This window comes from Pistacia vera, unplaced genomic scaffold (assembly GCF_008641045.1).
Source record: "Pistacia vera cultivar Batoury unplaced genomic scaffold, PisVer_v2 Contig66, whole genome shotgun sequence".
NCBI classification, from domain to species: Eukaryota; Viridiplantae; Streptophyta; class Magnoliopsida; order Sapindales; family Anacardiaceae; genus Pistacia; species Pistacia vera.
In genome coordinates, this window is record NW_022196512.1 from 197,854 (window position 1) to 215,770 (window position 17,917).

General features: G+C 32.4%; 1 protein-coding gene across 1 annotated transcript in view; it reads right to left on the minus strand.

Moving 5' to 3' along the window:
- The window catches only part of LOC116112294, a 40,030-nt gene that overhangs the window by 321 nt on the left and 21,792 nt on the right, over nucleotides 1-17,917 (minus strand). The window lies entirely within an intron of this gene.

Consider the following 17,917-nt stretch of genomic DNA (forward strand, 5'->3'; position numbering starts at 1 on the left):
CTAAAGCCAGCAGCCGGATACTAGAGCGGACTTGACAGGAGTCATATCGCCGTTAGCCACCAAGAGGAGACGCCTAACTCTCTGTATCTCCTACTATCACCATCGCTGCATTTTCTTCATATAAATTTACACGGTTTGATAATATCACCAAAGTCCCTTGTAAGCTAATATTATTTCAATTTTATCCTAACAGAATGTTCATATAGTCCCTCAAAGTTTTAATAAATATTATATATAACCTTGTAATTTCTTAAAATTTATTCCCCGATATTAATTCTTTCGGGAAGCAACTAGACACACTTCCAAGGGAAAACTTACCACATGACTTTGCTGTGTGTTGATGAACATTAATGGTTGCTATCCAACTCACTCTTCTTCTCCTTTATATTCATACAAAACTTGAACAATCTGTAAGATAGAGAACAACATATTAAAAGTAAAAGCAGAAACTATAGAGAATCGCTTTAATTTTGGGACTCTAAATAGATGATAATTTCAATTAAACAAGAAGATGAGGAATTTCTCAACAACCACCTCAATACTTCAAAAACACAAATAATCAAGTGTAACTTTAAAGAACAAAAATAGTGTTTGGTATATACTAATTAATGTTACTTGCTCTTTGCCCTTTGTCCTGCTTTCAAATATAAATTGTAATATTGCTTCTCTATATATACTTGATAGTCTATAATTGATTCACTTAGAGGATTTTAATCAAAGACAAAATCAATTATAAGACAATGGGGATTGACTAGTATTAATTCAATGAAAGAGAGCAAAAAAGTCTATAGAAAAAGTACATTGTTAATAAGTAAATTAATACTTACCATTTTGTAATTGTTGTGTGATTGTATCAAGGTCACTCTTCGAACAATCTTTACGTTCAACTCTTGTAACCTTGGCATGCTTAAGTCTCCTTCAGAGAAAGTCTTCATCTTGGAGCATCGATATATTTTTAGTCTTTCCAAGTTCGGAATTTTAAGGTGTAACTCCCAGAGCAGAAGCATGTGAGACTTTTTAACCATACATGTACAAGTCCTCCATTTCTCAAAAACAATGGTACGTTCTCTGTATCTCCCTCATTTGCTAATACTTCCATCATCATTTCACATTCTTCTACTTCACTTCCACTCAACTAGTCGCACTAGACTCCTTGCTGTTGAGGATGACAATAAGTTTCTAAATCCATTACAATACTTCACCTTCAAAGTACTAAATTTTCGAAAGACGATGAAGATGGCAACAGAGTAGTCAAATTGTGACAATATTGCACATTTATCGATAAAGATTTTGAAGAATTGAGTTTAATCGAGAGTCTTGTTTCCAAATATACTTTAAATTAAAAAGTCCCACAATTCTAGAACTTTTAATTTTGTGAGTGTCCTAACGTGTTCCTCATCCTCATTACATGAGAATATCTCTTCGTACGAACTACCTTGAAGTTTGAGTTCTCAAGACGACTAAATTTTTGAAGGATTTGAATTGGAATGTTTGTTATTCATCCTTTATCAATTGAAGAGTCTTTACTTTGCCAGAATTCTTTGGAAGTTCCCCTTGCCAAATCCGTATGATATCCCCTTCACTTAATCTCAATGCCATCAAATTAGAGTCAACCTAAAGATCAATCATGTGAATCAAATTAGAATAAGAAAATTGATGAAAGCATGGTTGTACAAATATAAAACAGTTGTTTTAGAAATTTCCAGGAAAATATAGGAGAGTGCATGACGTAATCCAGTTCCATAATAATGTTATGCTCAACCGTACACAAACTATGTGGTATCAAGGTCAACATTATTGTTTAAAAGATAATTAATTTAAATACGCTAAAAACATAACATTACTTTTTAAATAAAAAAGGGAAAGATAAATAAATGTTTAAACTAATTATTTGAATACATATACCTTTTGTTTGTGTGCTTTTTTATTGTTTATTAAGCTCATTCCCCTTATTCTCTAAATCCTTCTCCTTCCTCTCATAATCAATTTTGTGTAACTTTGGTGTACTTAAAATTCCTCTAGAGAAAGTCTTCATATGGGCAATACTTTATAATTAACTCTTCCAAAGATGGGAATTGAAAGAGTAATTCCAGAGCAAAGAAGGTTAGACTATTTAAGTTTTCAAGTGACAACTTCTTCAAATTGTTAAAACAATTTCAGTTGTTGTTGTTGTGCATCTCCTTCTCCCTCATTTTCTACTATTTCTATCAGCATTTCACAATTAAAGATGCTCATGTCTCTCAATTGCACCAAGCTTCTAGCCGTTGAAGGTGTTATTAACTTCATCAACTCTTTACATTGAGTTACACTTAAAACTTAAGATTCTGCAAAGAAGCTGAGGATGTCACTAGACTCATCAATCTATGACAGGAACGTACATCTAGAACTTCAAGGTTTGGAAGATCAAATAGGCTCTTGATTTGCTGATGGGTGGGCCTCCCAGTATGTTTCTCTTCCTTTTCACACGAGAATATTTCTTTGTATTCACAACAATATGTTTGAGCTCTTTCAGATTTTCAAATCTATGAAGAATTCCAAGTCCAATACTTGCTAACTTACATGATTGATCTCAAGAACTTTAGATTGACTCTGCCATCTAATCATTTTCATCACTTCTGTAATTCCAATCTCTCCAATCTGAGTTGATCTACAAATCCATCAAAACAAAGTCCAGTTAATTTTTATATTCTTAAAACAAAACTTTATTGTTGGCTTAAAAGTCATAGGCCAAAGAAAAACTATGGAGGAAATTTATTTTATTTAAAAAAAAAAATCTAATTTACTATTTTGATAGTTCAACTACAATTTATTTAAAACTTGTAAATTACCTTTTGTTATTATTTTTAATTTCCAGTCATATTAAAATTACATTCAACAACTATTTTTTTTTTTAACTACTAATTAAACATACTTTTTAGATTTTTTTTGTTTACGTTATTTTGCAAAATATTATATATTAAGATTACATTCATCTTATTTATTTCTCGTTTCAAATAAAATTTTTTATTAAATTTTTTTGATGTGATTAAAACTTGGGAAGGCATAATTTAAGTTATTTATTTTTCAATAAACAATGAAATAATTAAAGATTCATACCTTGTCGTTCAAAAAGAGGGATTTTTGCTCCGAAAAATGAAGTTCACCCTCGTTATTTTCTTGGAAGCTCAAATATTTTGAAGTAATGAATTTGCCACAAAATTGCATCACCAACTCTTTTAACATTGGCCATTCAAAAGTATGATAGAAACCGTAAATTTTGGTAGTATTTGAAGCTTCAATGAGGTTACATGCGGAAAGACAGATTTACATCTTCATTTGTTCCTTCTTTTGAAACAACCTCCTCTAAAACCTTGCAATTATCTATCCTTAGGTACTGGAGTTGGTAGAGGCTTTTGGCGATGGAAGATGGAAATGCATATTTTATGTTTCCACAACCCGACAAAATCAAGTGCGTCAAATTTTGATAGAAGGAATCTGGATGTTGGTTGTAGCAAATCTTTGTAGAATCGGTCTCCTTGAATGTCCATAACTTCAAATCAAGGGAAATGCCCTACAATAAAGGTTAATAGTTGTTTCAATATAAAGTAATTAAAATATAATTATTGTTTCTGATGGATTACAAAAATATGTCTTTTGAACTCTTAATATTCTAAAAGGCCTAGGCCCAAACTAAACAAATAATAATATAAAGTTGCATTCTTTGTCTTGCTTTAGGCTTTAAATGAGTAAATATTTAAATCAATTACTTGAATACATACCTGATTTTTGTATGCTCCTTGCATGGCTTTATAAGATCATTCCCCTCATTCTTTACTCCTTATATTCTCCCATTTCCATTTAGACTTATTGTGGCTCTCATAATTGACTTTGTACAACTTTGGTGTGCTTAAGATTCCTTGACAAAAGAGTCTTCAATCAGGCATTCTCTATAATTAATTCTTCCAAAGATGGGAAATTGAAAGAGTAACTCCAGAGCAGAAACATATGAGACTTTCTAAGCATCTAAGTGACAACTTCTTCAAATTTCAAAAACAATTTCAGTACTCGTTGTTGCATCTCCTCCTCCCTCATTTTCTACTATTTCAACAGCATCAGCACAGTTCTCTAGGCTCATTTCTCTCAACTGCACCAAGCTTCTAGCCGTTGAAGGTGTTATTAACTTCATCAACTCATTGCACCAGCTAACTCTTAACTTTAAGATATTGGAAAGAAGCATAGGGTGGCCTTAGAGTGATTTGCATATGTTCCTCTCTTTTCCACATGAGAATATTCTTTGTATCCACAATCATCAGTTGAAGCACTTCCAAATTTTCAAAATTCTGAAGGAGTCCAAGTGGAGTAGTTGCTAACTTATAATCATTAGCGATCTCAAGAGTTTTAGATTGACTCTGCCATGTAATCATTCTCCACTTATGCCTTAAATCGAATTCCTTCAAATGAAAGTTGATCTATAGATCCATTGAAACAAAATGTAATTAGTTTTTATTTTCTTAAAACAAAAGTTTCATTGTGGCTTTCACAACCAAACACAATTATAGAGGCAATTTTTTTAAAAAAAAAAAAAACTCTAATACGTTTCTTATATTCAACTGCAATATATTTTAAACTAGAGTACATTTATTATTTTATTTTTTTTTTAATTTCAAATCAATATAAAATTACATTCAAAAACTATTTTTGAAAACTATTGACTAAACTGCTTTAAAAATAATTATTATTTAATTCAAATACTTCAAATCCAACTTGATCTACAATCCATCAAAACGAAATACAGTTAGTTGTTATTCTCTTGAAAAAACTTTTATTATTTTATTAAACGTTGTTTTAGATTTCAACTCCTAATCGGCTCATCCCACCAATAAGTTGGACTTTGGACAAATTACAAATTTCTTTTTTATTAAAATTTTTAATGTAATTAAAACGTGTTTATAACATTATAGGCATATAATATTACATTAGATAATGTCTTTACCATAACATAATTCCGCAGATAATCAGTATAAATTTCTACTTACAAAAAAATTGGTAGATAATTGATGGACATTTATCCTAATATAATTTGTTTAAATTAGTTTGATTGGGTTTCAAGTTGTAAATGTCTTTTGTATAATGTTTCCAATAATAAGAAGGTTAAGTTGTTAGACATATTTCTAGTAAAATAAATAAAACAAAAAATTAAATTAGCTTTGAAACATAATGTTGTAGTTGTATTTAATATTAATAAATACGTTAATACAATGAATAGTATTATAGTATTTTAAATTGAGTAAGGCTTTAAAATAGACTGACATATATATATTGAGATTTTTGATGATTTGATGACACTTTCGACAATATTTCTAAAGATTCAAAGGAAGATTATGATAAATCTTAAAAATTAAAAAAAAAAATTCCTAGAAAAATTTAATTACTTAATTTCCTTAAAACATATTTCTATAAATATTTTCATAAACCCCAAAAAAGAGGATACAATTCTTGAAATAACAAAAATGACACTTAACCTTTAAAATCTGTTTAAATTAACTGTGAGAAGGACAGGGGATAATTTCTTGATTCTTTAATTTACCAATCAAAACAGTTTTAGTTTCCATATCAAAGTAAACATGTGGCAAGACTTGCATCTAATATTGGCTTTAAAATAAAACTTATACACCTATTCTCATAGTCTCTCAAAACATTATCCTGCAATGATCACTTACTATATTGATGATTTGTAAGCATTTTATGGACGATTTTAACGCTAGTATTTTAATGAGATTAATTGATAAGACTCAGTAACAAATGTTCAAATCCATTTGACTATAATTTTATTCATATTTTCTAAATTTTTGTTCTAAAGAAAAAAGCGAGATATTAAGAATACATTACTTTCTAATTTATGACATACACACATATATAAAGAAGGTTTTGTTTTTCCTTTTCAATAAAGAAGGAAACAAGAGACTCGTACCTTATGTTCCAAGCAAAAGGAATTTGGCTCTGAAAGATGAAGTGAATTTTTTGGAAGCTTAGATATTTGAAGTGAATTTGTCACACTCTCACCACAACCTTCTAACATCGGCAATTCCCAAATACTCTTCTATGATAAAAAGCTGTAAGTTTTGGTAAATTTTCAAGCTTCAAAGGTTACCTGGAAAGGCAAAATTAACAACAGCTTTGTTCCTTCTTCCACAACAATCTCCTCTAAAACCTACAATTGCTTATTTGAAGGTCTTGGAGAGTGAGAGGCTTTCGGCTACGGAAATTGGAAATGCATATTTTATTTCTCTACATCCGTGCAAGTTCAAGCGTGTCAAGGAAGACATGAATGTTGGAGGTTGTTGGCTGTCCCAAATCTTTCTAGAACTAGTAACTTTCAATTCCAAGGCCATCAAATTGGAGAAATAACCTAAGTCAAAGATAATTGATGTTACAATATTTACTCATATGAAAAAAGTAAATAATTGATTATTAGGATTTATAGATGACATGCCATTGTATTACCAATGTGCTTTTTGTCTCTCTAAATATTTTCATCATGAGATCAAGCATGAATTAATGAAATCAATTTAGAAATTACAAAGTATAATTATTGAAGAGAAGCATTTAGTAATGAAATTTCAAAAATTTAAATCACTAGGAAAAAAAAGCAAAAAGAGAAGAACAAATAATTCAATATCACAACTTTGTTAAAAAATGAGATAAGCTAAGAAAAAATAAGAATAATAATAGAGAAGTGCAAGAGTATTACATCAATCAAACCTTTTCGTTAAAAAGTGACGTGAGATTGTTATCATCATCTGAAAATTCAGTCAACCGTAAAAGTTCAAATTCTTGAAAATTCGTAATTCTTCTAAAGAGATGCTAGAATCATATTTAAATTCCAACATTCTTGAACATTCGTAATTACGCCATCGAAAGACCAAATAATTCATAGTCCATCTTGCATATCGGGACCAATCTCCTATTGTTATTTGCACCTTTTAAGCTCTTTGAAAAGAAGTCTTAGGCAACATTTTTTATCTTCAATATCATTTCTAAACTGGTCAGTTACAAGTGCTTCAACTCTTGAGTTCTTCAACCTTCCACTGAATACAACATCCTTTATATGCAATTCTTCTAGTTGGATAGTTTTGATATCACATTTGGTGCAATAACTTGTAACTGCACACAATTGCTTAAATCCAATAACCTTAGCTGAGTCAATCGACCCATTTCTGTAGGCAACCCTCAATATTGGTATTTCGTAAGCTAAGGATTTTTAGTTTCTTAGCTTTCCAATAATAGCAATATCTTCGATTTTGCTATAATCTAAACACAATGTTTGAAGTTTGTCAAAAGATCAAGTGATGATGGCAACGTGATTGTTGGATGTTATATAAATTTAAAACTTTAGCTTTGGCATCACCAGAAAAACTCCTTAAGGATTTCGAAAGAACCCCCCTTACTCATAAAAAAATTCAAGTTCTGGACAATCTAATCCTTCAGGCGATAGTTGAGTAATAATGTTATTACCAACTAAAGAGATCATTGTGCATTTTCAAGTTTATCTTTATCCTTCCATTCGCTTTCAACGTCATTTCTCTTTTGAACACATGGTGATCTATATACTCACATGTTATAGCAATAATGCGAACAACATCATGCATAGAAAATCTTTCTTCGCATAACCATCAAGTAACAAGCAAGAATCTTTGAGTTCCTTGACCACTAAATCTAGTCTATTTCGTGCTTCCTCTATTGTAAGGTTAGCTCCTTCAAGTATACCCAAACTAAAGATATTCTTGAGCAAGTCTGAAAGGGAAGCGTTATTTCCCATTAGACTAGAAATTATGAAAGTTTTCTTGAGCTCATCATCCTCTAAATAATCTAACTCAACTTAATCTTATAATATTCCTTTCCAAAGCTCTTGGAACTTTGTTGGGAAGGCATTCTTAGTACTCTCAAGGCATCTTCCCATTGAGATTTTGTCTCTTGTTCTTAATGCTTTTGCTATAGTACAAATGACAATGGGCAACCACCCATTCTTTGCATACATCATTTGGTAAAGAATTCAATTCAGGTGTTTGAATAACATTACCTGCACAAGAAGTTAGGATTATACTTATTGCATTTTCTATTCACATGCTTTTGATTTAAAAACAAGACAAGTTCCAAATAGAAGATTGAAGATGTAAAAACAGAAATTAAGAAGATCTAAGGTGTAACAAATTTTGTTGAAGGATCAATAAAATCGTATTTATGTAAAAATTACAATTGGAGGCTGGCAAGATAAAGATAGTGGTGAACTAGTGTCACTCAAAGTTTTTGAACATCTTAAAAGCAAAATACTGCTATTTATTAGTACACGAAATTTGTATATTTAAGTTTAAAATTTACACTATTAATTTATTGATTGTAGAAAAATTGATATATGCTGTATATATAACTATAGTAAATAACGTAGTATATATATACTTACGCAATTTATCATATTTTTAAATTACTAAATTTTAGTTTTTAATTGCTGAGTAACAGGAGTGGAGGTTACGAAATTAAAAATGAGAAAAATAAAAAAGTTTTTGGACTATTTTTAAAAGAATCCGATTTAAAAAAATGAATAAAAAAGGGAGAAAAATAGGTTGCGAATTTAAAAGAAAAGAATTTCTGTGTTAAATTACTTGTAAAAGAATCAGATTAAGAATATGAATAGAAGAGAAAGAAACAACTATGGTTATTAGATTTAAAAAAATATAATATAAATAAAATATAAATGGGTTACACTAAAATAAAAGAAGATTTAGCATTTGGAAATTACCTTTCTAAACCTTTATATTTTATATATAAAGGGGCAATTAAGTCTTTCCATTTTCATGCCACTTTGCAAGGACAAATATGGGATTCCGTTGCTATATCATTGTTATTACGAATTACCTGTGGCATGTGATTGTGATTCTTGAGAAGGCAGTTGGCTTGTTGGTTGAAGAAGGGGGTTTTGGCTTTTTAATCATTATTATTATTTGCATATTATATGAATGTGAACAAATACTGAAATACCCTTCCCATTTATATTGACATAATGACCGTTAATTGATAAGCAATTAACCATTACTTTATTTCATTGGACCAATTTTACTTGATCTAAACCTCAGAACCAAGGTTGGTTAGAAAGAACAGTTTAAATAAATTAAACTAACTTGTATTAGACAATAACCCTAGGTTAGAATTGTTTCTGCTATCGGAATAAACATAAAACTCTGATTTTCAAGATATTTAATTAGAGAATAAATAAAACTTTGTCAAAGGAATATTCAAATAAACAATTAAATTAACATGTATAGTACAGATAATTTTTTTTTAATACTTACACAATTTATCAGATTTTTAATTACTCTATTTCTTTATTTGACTATACCTATATATAAATAGCATGAGAAAAGAACTTATGAAGAAAACATTAATGGGGAAGAAGATACACATTTTTTGTTAAGAGTTTTTCTTTTATATTTTTTATTATATTAGAAAAATCAGTTTAATAAAATTCTGATAACATTTAATTAAACTAAGTTATAATTTCTTTTTGCATTAAGGAAATTTAACATGGAAAATTGAGTTTAAGAATAGATGACAAATTTAATAGAGAATAAATAAAACTTATTCCAAGGAATCAACAAAAATAAAATTGAATTAGATTAATAATTATTATGTGATGTTCTTAATATATAAAAGGTTAGTTCACTAATTTAGCTTTTAAATTTATATTGAAATTAAAAATAATACCCATTACAAATCCAATTAAATAAGCAAACAACAAATTGAATTAAAGAAACACATTATACATTACAATTGAAATATACAAACACATTGAGAATCAAAGTTAAATAAATATGTTGAATTTAGTTTTGTTTGCGTAAATAATTTTCAATTTTTAAAGGGTACTTTGTTATTTCAGTACAAATTTAAAGGTACATACCAATCAATTAGCTTTTTATTAAGTCAAGTACTAAAGTATTTAAATTACTGTTCTTAAATGTTAATAGACTCAAACCACAGGAAGAAAAAAGAATTATCTCGGCTGACCTTACTTACCTTTTGGGATGAAAATGCCAATATATTTAACTTTTAGTTTAAATGTTACTTAGACTAAATTTGAGGTTGTTATGTTTTAAAGCAGTTATAATTCCTAAGTGTTCTATTTATTCACCATCAAACCATAACACGATTTTGTAGAAGGGCCAAGACTATAGTATTGAGTAAAAAGAAATTATGAAAATCAATAATATAATTTATGATGAAAAGTGAAAATTCTATAACTTAAATTACCTGCCATCTTCTGAATAGTTTCCAAGCTTCTTTCTTTTAAATACCCATCCCAAAATTATTTGTGGAATCCATCTTCGCAACACATCTAAGTTTCTTGTTGTTAGCAATAGTTTACATCCCCCACGATCTATTTTAGAAGGAATGCCATAGTCTTGAGATCAAATCTTCCCAATATTGTCTAAAATCAAGAATCTTCTTACCACGTTCAATCTCCAGTATAACTTACTTTCTTTTCACTTTCGTAATTGAATGTTAGGCGTAACTTATCTGCAATTTCGGTTTGAACATTTTTTACATCCAAAGTTTCTGTTACCTGTAAGACAAGAAAATATTATGGACAGATCAAGAACAACATAATAAAAAAATACTCTAAACACACAAAAATTTATGTTTTGTTTTAAGGTATTCATTTGCCTTAACACATAGAAAAAAGAAATAAGGATGTCTTCATTAATTTAAGAAGGAAAAACAATGTTTTATTGAATGCTTTGTTTCTCCTTAATTATTAACAGAAAAATACATCCTTATATTATATAGATGCGAAAAGTCTAATTACTTCACTCAATTAAAATTAATGATATAAATTTATACTAATAATTATCACTAGAAAAATAATTAAGATAAAATAAGATTCCTAATATAACAAAATGAACCTTCTAATTAGTTTAACACCTACTCTACAAAAACATCTCCTCGAATAGCTTATCCTTCTCGGCCTGCCTCCCAACTTCCTGCCAAGATGGTCTTTCCAAGACCACCCATCCCATAACACACCGATCATGTAGATATTCTCATCTTTTAATGCATCCCAAACATCTTTCACAGTGGAGTTCTTGATTCGAAGCCAAATATCTTCATTAGATCTAAGCCATATCTCCTTGAGAATTGTAGGATGGGAAACTTTCTTGAAACTTTTTTCTTGCTGCAGAAGTGGACCATATGATCCACCATTAATTCGGATGCTGCCTTGCTATTTTGGTAGCGCGTCTTCCTGTCAGTGCCAATTGAACTTTGGTTTTCAATCAACCTTGTGCTTTAACAATGATAGAGTCAACATCCTCTAGCCACTTTCTTCACATCCTCTTCAATCTCTTCCACATTGTTTTTAGCCTCCTCAACCTTACGCTCCACTTTGATCTTGCATTCTTCGCTTCAAAACATCATCTCGGAGCTTGTCAAAGTTCGTCTCGTAGTTGATATAGAGTAGTTGAATAGGAAACTTCATCGATCTTTCTTCTTGCTGCAGGAGTGGACCACATGATCCACCATAAACTCGGATGCTGCCTTGCTATTTTGGTAGCGGTCTTGCGGTCAGTGCCAATTGAACTTTGGTTCTCAATCAGCTCCTCTGCTTTAGCGATGATAGAATCAACATCCTCTAGCCACTCTTCACATCCTCTTCAATCTCTTCCCCCTTGATTTTAGCTTCCTCAACCTTACGCTCCACTTTGAGTCTTGCATTCTTCAGCTTCAAAACATCATCTCGGAGCTTGTCAAAGTTCGTCTCGTAGTTGGATAGTAGAGTGTTGAATAGGAAACTTCATCGAATCTTTCTCTTGCTGCAGGAGTGGACCAATATGATCCACCATTATTCGGATGCAGCCTTGCTATTTTGGTAGCGGATCTTGTGGTCAGTGCCAATTGAACTTTGGTTCTCAATCACTCCTCTGCTTTAGCGATGATAGAAATCAACATCCTGTAGCCACTTCTTCACGTCCGCTTCAATCTCTTCTCCCTTGATTTCAGCCCCTCAACCTATCGCCCCACTTTGAGTCTTGCATTCTTCTTCAAACACAATCTCTGGATCTTGTCAAGTTCGTCTCGTGATTGAGAGTAGTATGAATAGGAAACTTATCGAATCTTTTCTTCTTGCTGCAGGAGGACCAATATGTCCACCATTAATTCGGATGCTGCCTTGCTATTTTGGTACGGGTCTTGCGGTCAGTGCCAATTGAACTTGGTGCTCAATCAGCTCCCTGCTTTAGCGATGATAGAATCAACATCCTCTAGCCACTTCTTCACTCCTCTTCAATCTCTTCCCCCTTGATTTTAGCGTCCTCAACCTTACGCTCCACTTGAGTCTTGCATTCTTCAGCTTCAAAACTCATCTCGGAGCTTGTCAAAGTTCGTCTCGTAGTTGGATAGTAGAGTAGTTGAATAGGAAACTTCATCGAATCTTCTTCTTGCTGCAGGAGTGGACCAATATGATCCACCATTATTCGGATGCAGCCTTGCTATTTTGGTAGCGGATCTTGTGGTCAGCGCCAATTGAACTTTGGTTCTCCAATCAGCTCCTCTGCTTAGCGATGATAGAATCAACATCCTGTACCACTTCTTCACGTCCGCTTCAACTCTTCTCCCTTGATTTCAGCCTCCTCAACCTTACGCCCCACTTGAGTCTTGCATTCTTCAGCTTCAAAACATCATCTCGGATCTTGTCAAAGTTCGTCTCGTAGTTGGATGTTGAATACTAGAATAGGAAACTTCATCGAATCTTTCTTCTTGCTGGCGAGTGACCAATAGATCCACCATTATTTGGATGCCTTCTTGCTATGTTTGTACTGTTGATGCAGTTGGGGCGCAATCCTTGAAACATCGACGTTTTCTTCTTTCTCTCAATCAACCTCTCTGCTTCGTATGGTATGTTCACCTAGTCTGCCTCCTTAACGCCCTGTTTGATCCTTCCCCGTTTTTCAGCAGCATCAACCTTCCCCTGCACTTGTCTCTTGTTTTCTTCAGCCTCATAACTTCCGTTTCGAGACTTTTTAATTGTTATTGTAGTTGTACAAGTACTTAAATGTACCAATCGGAGCAGCCAGGCACTTGCCCACTTCGAGAACAGCACTCACCACACTCGCAATACTCCCAACGGCGGCAGCCATTTTCAACTTCTTTTTTCTTCTTCGCTTCTTCTCAGGTTTTGAAAATACAGAAAATGACAAGTGCAAACTCAAATAACGAACAAAGTGAGGGAAAATGCTGAAATATTTATATTTTTTAAAGAAATAGGAAAAGGGAAAAATAGAAGAAAATAAACAGAAAGTAACAAGGCAACTGCAAACTGAAATAAAGTTGGTGAATAAAGATCTTTTTGTTCTTTTTTCCAAACGAAAAATAAGAAATGGGATACATTCTTTGTGGTAAACAGAAATAGGGAAAAGGAGAGGAGTGAAAAATCAATCAATCGGTTTCAGAGTAACAGGAATTTTAGTGTTATCTGAAGAGGTGATGAAAGTGTTTTTGAGTGATTTCTGAAAGATTGAGAATGGAAGAAAACTGAAGAAGAAGAAAAAGAAAAGAGAGAGAACAGTGAACATCAACCATCGATGTCAATTTAAATTTATACAATTGACAGATTTGTGTGATCCGGCGCCCAAGCCCACCATTTGGGCAATTAATAATTGACCTGCGTCCAGGAGATAAAAGTTATCTAGTAGAAATTGATTATTCTGTGTAATTAGGTGATTTGATTGCATCATGGTTTTTTCTCAAGGAAAAGGAGAGTAGACTGTAGAGTTAATTATTATACTTTATTATTCAACAAATAATGTGACCACTTGGGCATTATAATTGACCTGCATCCGTAAAAAAAAAAAGTTATTTTATCCAGTAGGAATTGATTATTCGTGTATATTTACGTGGTTGCGTTCATGATTTTTTTCTCAAAGAAAAAGGACGGGTGACTGTAGAGTTGATTATTATACTTTACTATAAAAAAAACAAAAAAAAGTAGAAGAGATTGATTCTACACTTGGAGGAAACATTAAGGGAAGGAAGGAAAGATGATGAGGGATTAAGTTCGAGGAATGCATATATTAAAATCTTGATGTGAATCTGTAATTGATCAATTATATTAATAGTAGGATTTATAAAACTCATATAAGATTTATTATGAATTAATTAATTATAAACTGTCCTTAGGATTATGAGAGAATAATTGTTAATATAGTATTATTCTTTAAGTTTAGCTATTTCTAACTAGAGTGAGAGATGTTGTGAGGGTGTACATTTTGAGCAGAAGAGATTATGACAAGAAGTTGTTCAGACATAACAAAATGGGAAGGTAAAGAAGACTTAAAAGTCATCGGGCATGTAATACACAAAATCCTACTCACTTTTTAGATGAATTTGATTTAAGCAATATGCATTTATAAAGATATTATATTATATTCACGTCTTTTTTCTTTGAAGATGTGAACCAATTAATTATTGCCATATTGTGAAAAATATTTCATCATATTAAAGAGAAAGGTTGATGAAAAGAGAGTACACAAAATCGGATGCAATATAAAGATCCACACTAATATCAACATAAATAACAGGTTTAGCGAATTTTAAAGTTAATATTACTAAATTTTCACTTTTAAATAAAATTGTAGTAATTATTAGAGTTGGTTAAAAACAGTATGTGAGGGTCGATAAATGAATATATAAGTTTTGTTCGGAAGATTATAGATTTAATAATGTTCTTAGAAGTAATTTTAACTTTAGAATTAGTCTAAAACCAAAATTATCAACCTAGATACTATTAATGGAACCATTTTTTTTCTATTGAGCCTGTCTTTATATAAAAAAATATCGATGTATTTTAGTATATTAACATGTTCCGTGTTATAGTATAAACTAAGATATGTTAAAATAAAAGAATCACCGTTATTTTAAAAGTAAAAATCTAAAATAATTACAATCAGATATCAACTTAAGATTTGTTTAGCCGAACGAGGTAAAATTTGTCATGATTATTAAAGAGAGGCAGGTGAAAAGAGAGTATCAAACTTGGAGGCATTCGAAGACTTGGACTATATATTAAAGTTATTAAAATATCTAAATAATAAATATAAAAGGAAAGAAAAGTCCAACCTGGCGCGGCAAAAGCGGGACCAAGATTAGAGCGATTGAAGTGACCCTAATTTAATAGTCCATACGAGGTTTGAATGGACCACACATAAAAGCTAACAAAGGTCCCAGTGGGGTAGTTGTTTTTCGACAATTATTTCAAGAGAAAAGGTTTATTTACACCCACCAAGGTTTGGTGAATCCATAATTGTCTAGCAATAATGTCACGGACATTCTTATTACTATTAAATTTTCGATGTATAACATTCAATCAACGCAATCACGTTAAATTAAACATTGTAAATGATTAATATATTCAATAATTATAGACACATATTTATATTTTATGAAAAACTATTCGTTACAAATTAATGAGCACTATCAAATAAGAATAGCTCTCTCGTCAATATTATATGAACAAGACAAGAGTCTATTTTTTCTAGATGGGTGTTCATCTCATATAATATTCATTCATAAATTTTTTAAAATAAAATAATAAACGTCTATCATTATTATATGTTGTGTGTCAATCTAGCATATAACGAGTTTATTCAGTTTTGGTTCGTGTCATGGCCTTGGATGCCACTGCTTCTTACTAAAAGTAAAGTCCAAGAAAGGAGCCAAAGTTCCAAGGAATCTATCCTAAGTCGGTCTGGATACGTGCTTTTGTCACTCTTGCTTTGTATCTTGTATGCTAGCCATCCAATAAAATGCAGAGCCATCACATAGCTTTATAAAAGAGGGTGGCTATCCATATCAAAGAACGGCATCTAACTTATATGCTTTAAAATTTTATGAACGGCATCCATATAAGGTGGACGCTTATCTCTTTTCGTTGTAGGCCTCCCTTAGTGTATATCGGTCGGAATGTGGATTGGGTGTCTGCTTTCTCTTCCGCGAGCTCTTCAAGATACTTCATTCAGTAGAGCGACAATCCCCTTTTTGGAGGAGTAACCGGGGCCATTCTTCTAAGAAATAAGAAAGTAGGGCAATAGTTGACTCTTCAAACTTACCCCATCCAGCTTTCATTAAAATCTCGTCAATAAAAGGATCAAAAACCGTTCGCTTCTCCCTTCCTCCTCCTCTCTTTCAACTGAGAAAGAAGATGACCAGAGTCTTGCAGGTCTGCTGCTTGCTTCAGATTCACGAGCTGGTCTGCTTCCTTCTCCTAGTTGTTGTGTTTTTAAAACAGATCTCACCGTTATCCATGAACGCTTAAGGATAACTTTCGCAAAAATATATAGAAAAAAAATCACACAAAGAACAACAAGAGTCAAAGAAGCAAGTCTCTCTGGCTGATATAAAAAAGGAGAGAAGAAAAGGCTCCCCCTCCCACCCCGTCCCCCTCACACACAACCCGGAGAAAAAGTGAAAACTAATGACACCACTGGGTGATAATGGGAAGTTAAAGGGGTTAAGAGTGTGAAAGTGGGTGTATTATCACATTAACAAACAAATACAACATACACGTATCGTGACGGGGGATGGAAATTAGAAGAGGTTGAGGTGGTATGAGAAAGCAATCAATGGTCGAAAGAATAGGAGAAAAATGTAAAGGGAATAGATGACGGGACGCCAGGAATGTTTATAGAAGAATCCAACCGCTAGGGCAAATACGAACAGCATATAATTATATTTCTAAATAAATAGGCCTACAAGGTACTGAGTGAGATGAAAACCCAAAAATCCTCTAAAAACCGACCCAAACATGTTGGAAAAATACAGAACTGAAAGGAAAGTTATTTATTAACAAGTGATATTGAGGAGGAAATAGGGTGTGGGAACAAAGGGGGAAGGGAACATTAAAATCTAGCAAGCACCAAACACCTCACCCACCAGAATATATTGCAATATCAATCGATCCAAGTGGGGAAGGGGGTAATGTTGGAAGGAGTGTGGGGAAAAGGGAAGCCAGAGGAGGAGGGGGGAAGAAGAGAGGAAAAAAACAAGGGAGGAAACAAAAGGGAGGAGGAGAACCAGAAGCACCATCCCCTCAACTCTCCCCCAGATAGTAGAGTTAAAAAAGAAAGAAGAAGAGTAGGTAAGGATGTGTGAGAAAAGAGTAGAGAAGGAGAGGAAAAAAAAAAAAAAAAAAAAAAAAAAAAGCAAAAAAACCAGAACAACGAAAAACCAATCAACATAAAGGGGGAAAAAGAATTAGGTGTAAAACCACCATAAAAACACACATCAACCCCCGCGCTGCCAACAGGTAGGAAGTTGAGAAACCGAGTAATAACCGAGGAGGACAAGATAATTTAGAAGTTAAAGGGAAAATCACAACTAGGAAGTGACGCTAAAAAACAAAATGGAGGCAACAGGGGAAAACAAAACGGAAGACAGGGGCGCGGGGTAGACGGTCTACAACACGGAGGCCCCCCCCTCACACCACAACATAAGACAAAGTGCTTCCACGCAAAAATGACGCCAAACAAGAGCAACGCTAAAACCCACTAGACAAAGAGGAATGACGAAAAGCTACGACGAAAAAATACCAGGGGAGCGCTGACCAAAACCGTAAAGACTAAAAGCACCGGGCGATGAGAGAAAAGAAAGAGAACGTCTAAAACAGAAATAAAATCATAAGTAATTAGAGATACTAAGGGGGCTAAAAAAAAAAAAAAAGAAAAATAAAAAAAACAACGAAGTAAAAAAAACCCAAACATACTTTACTCAGTAATAGCCAACACGAATACAGTGAGAACAACACACGGATTGAGCAAATGTAATGAAACGTAATAAAGAACCATATACCGACCCTCGAAAAACACAGTACCACACCAAGAAAACACAAACCACGATA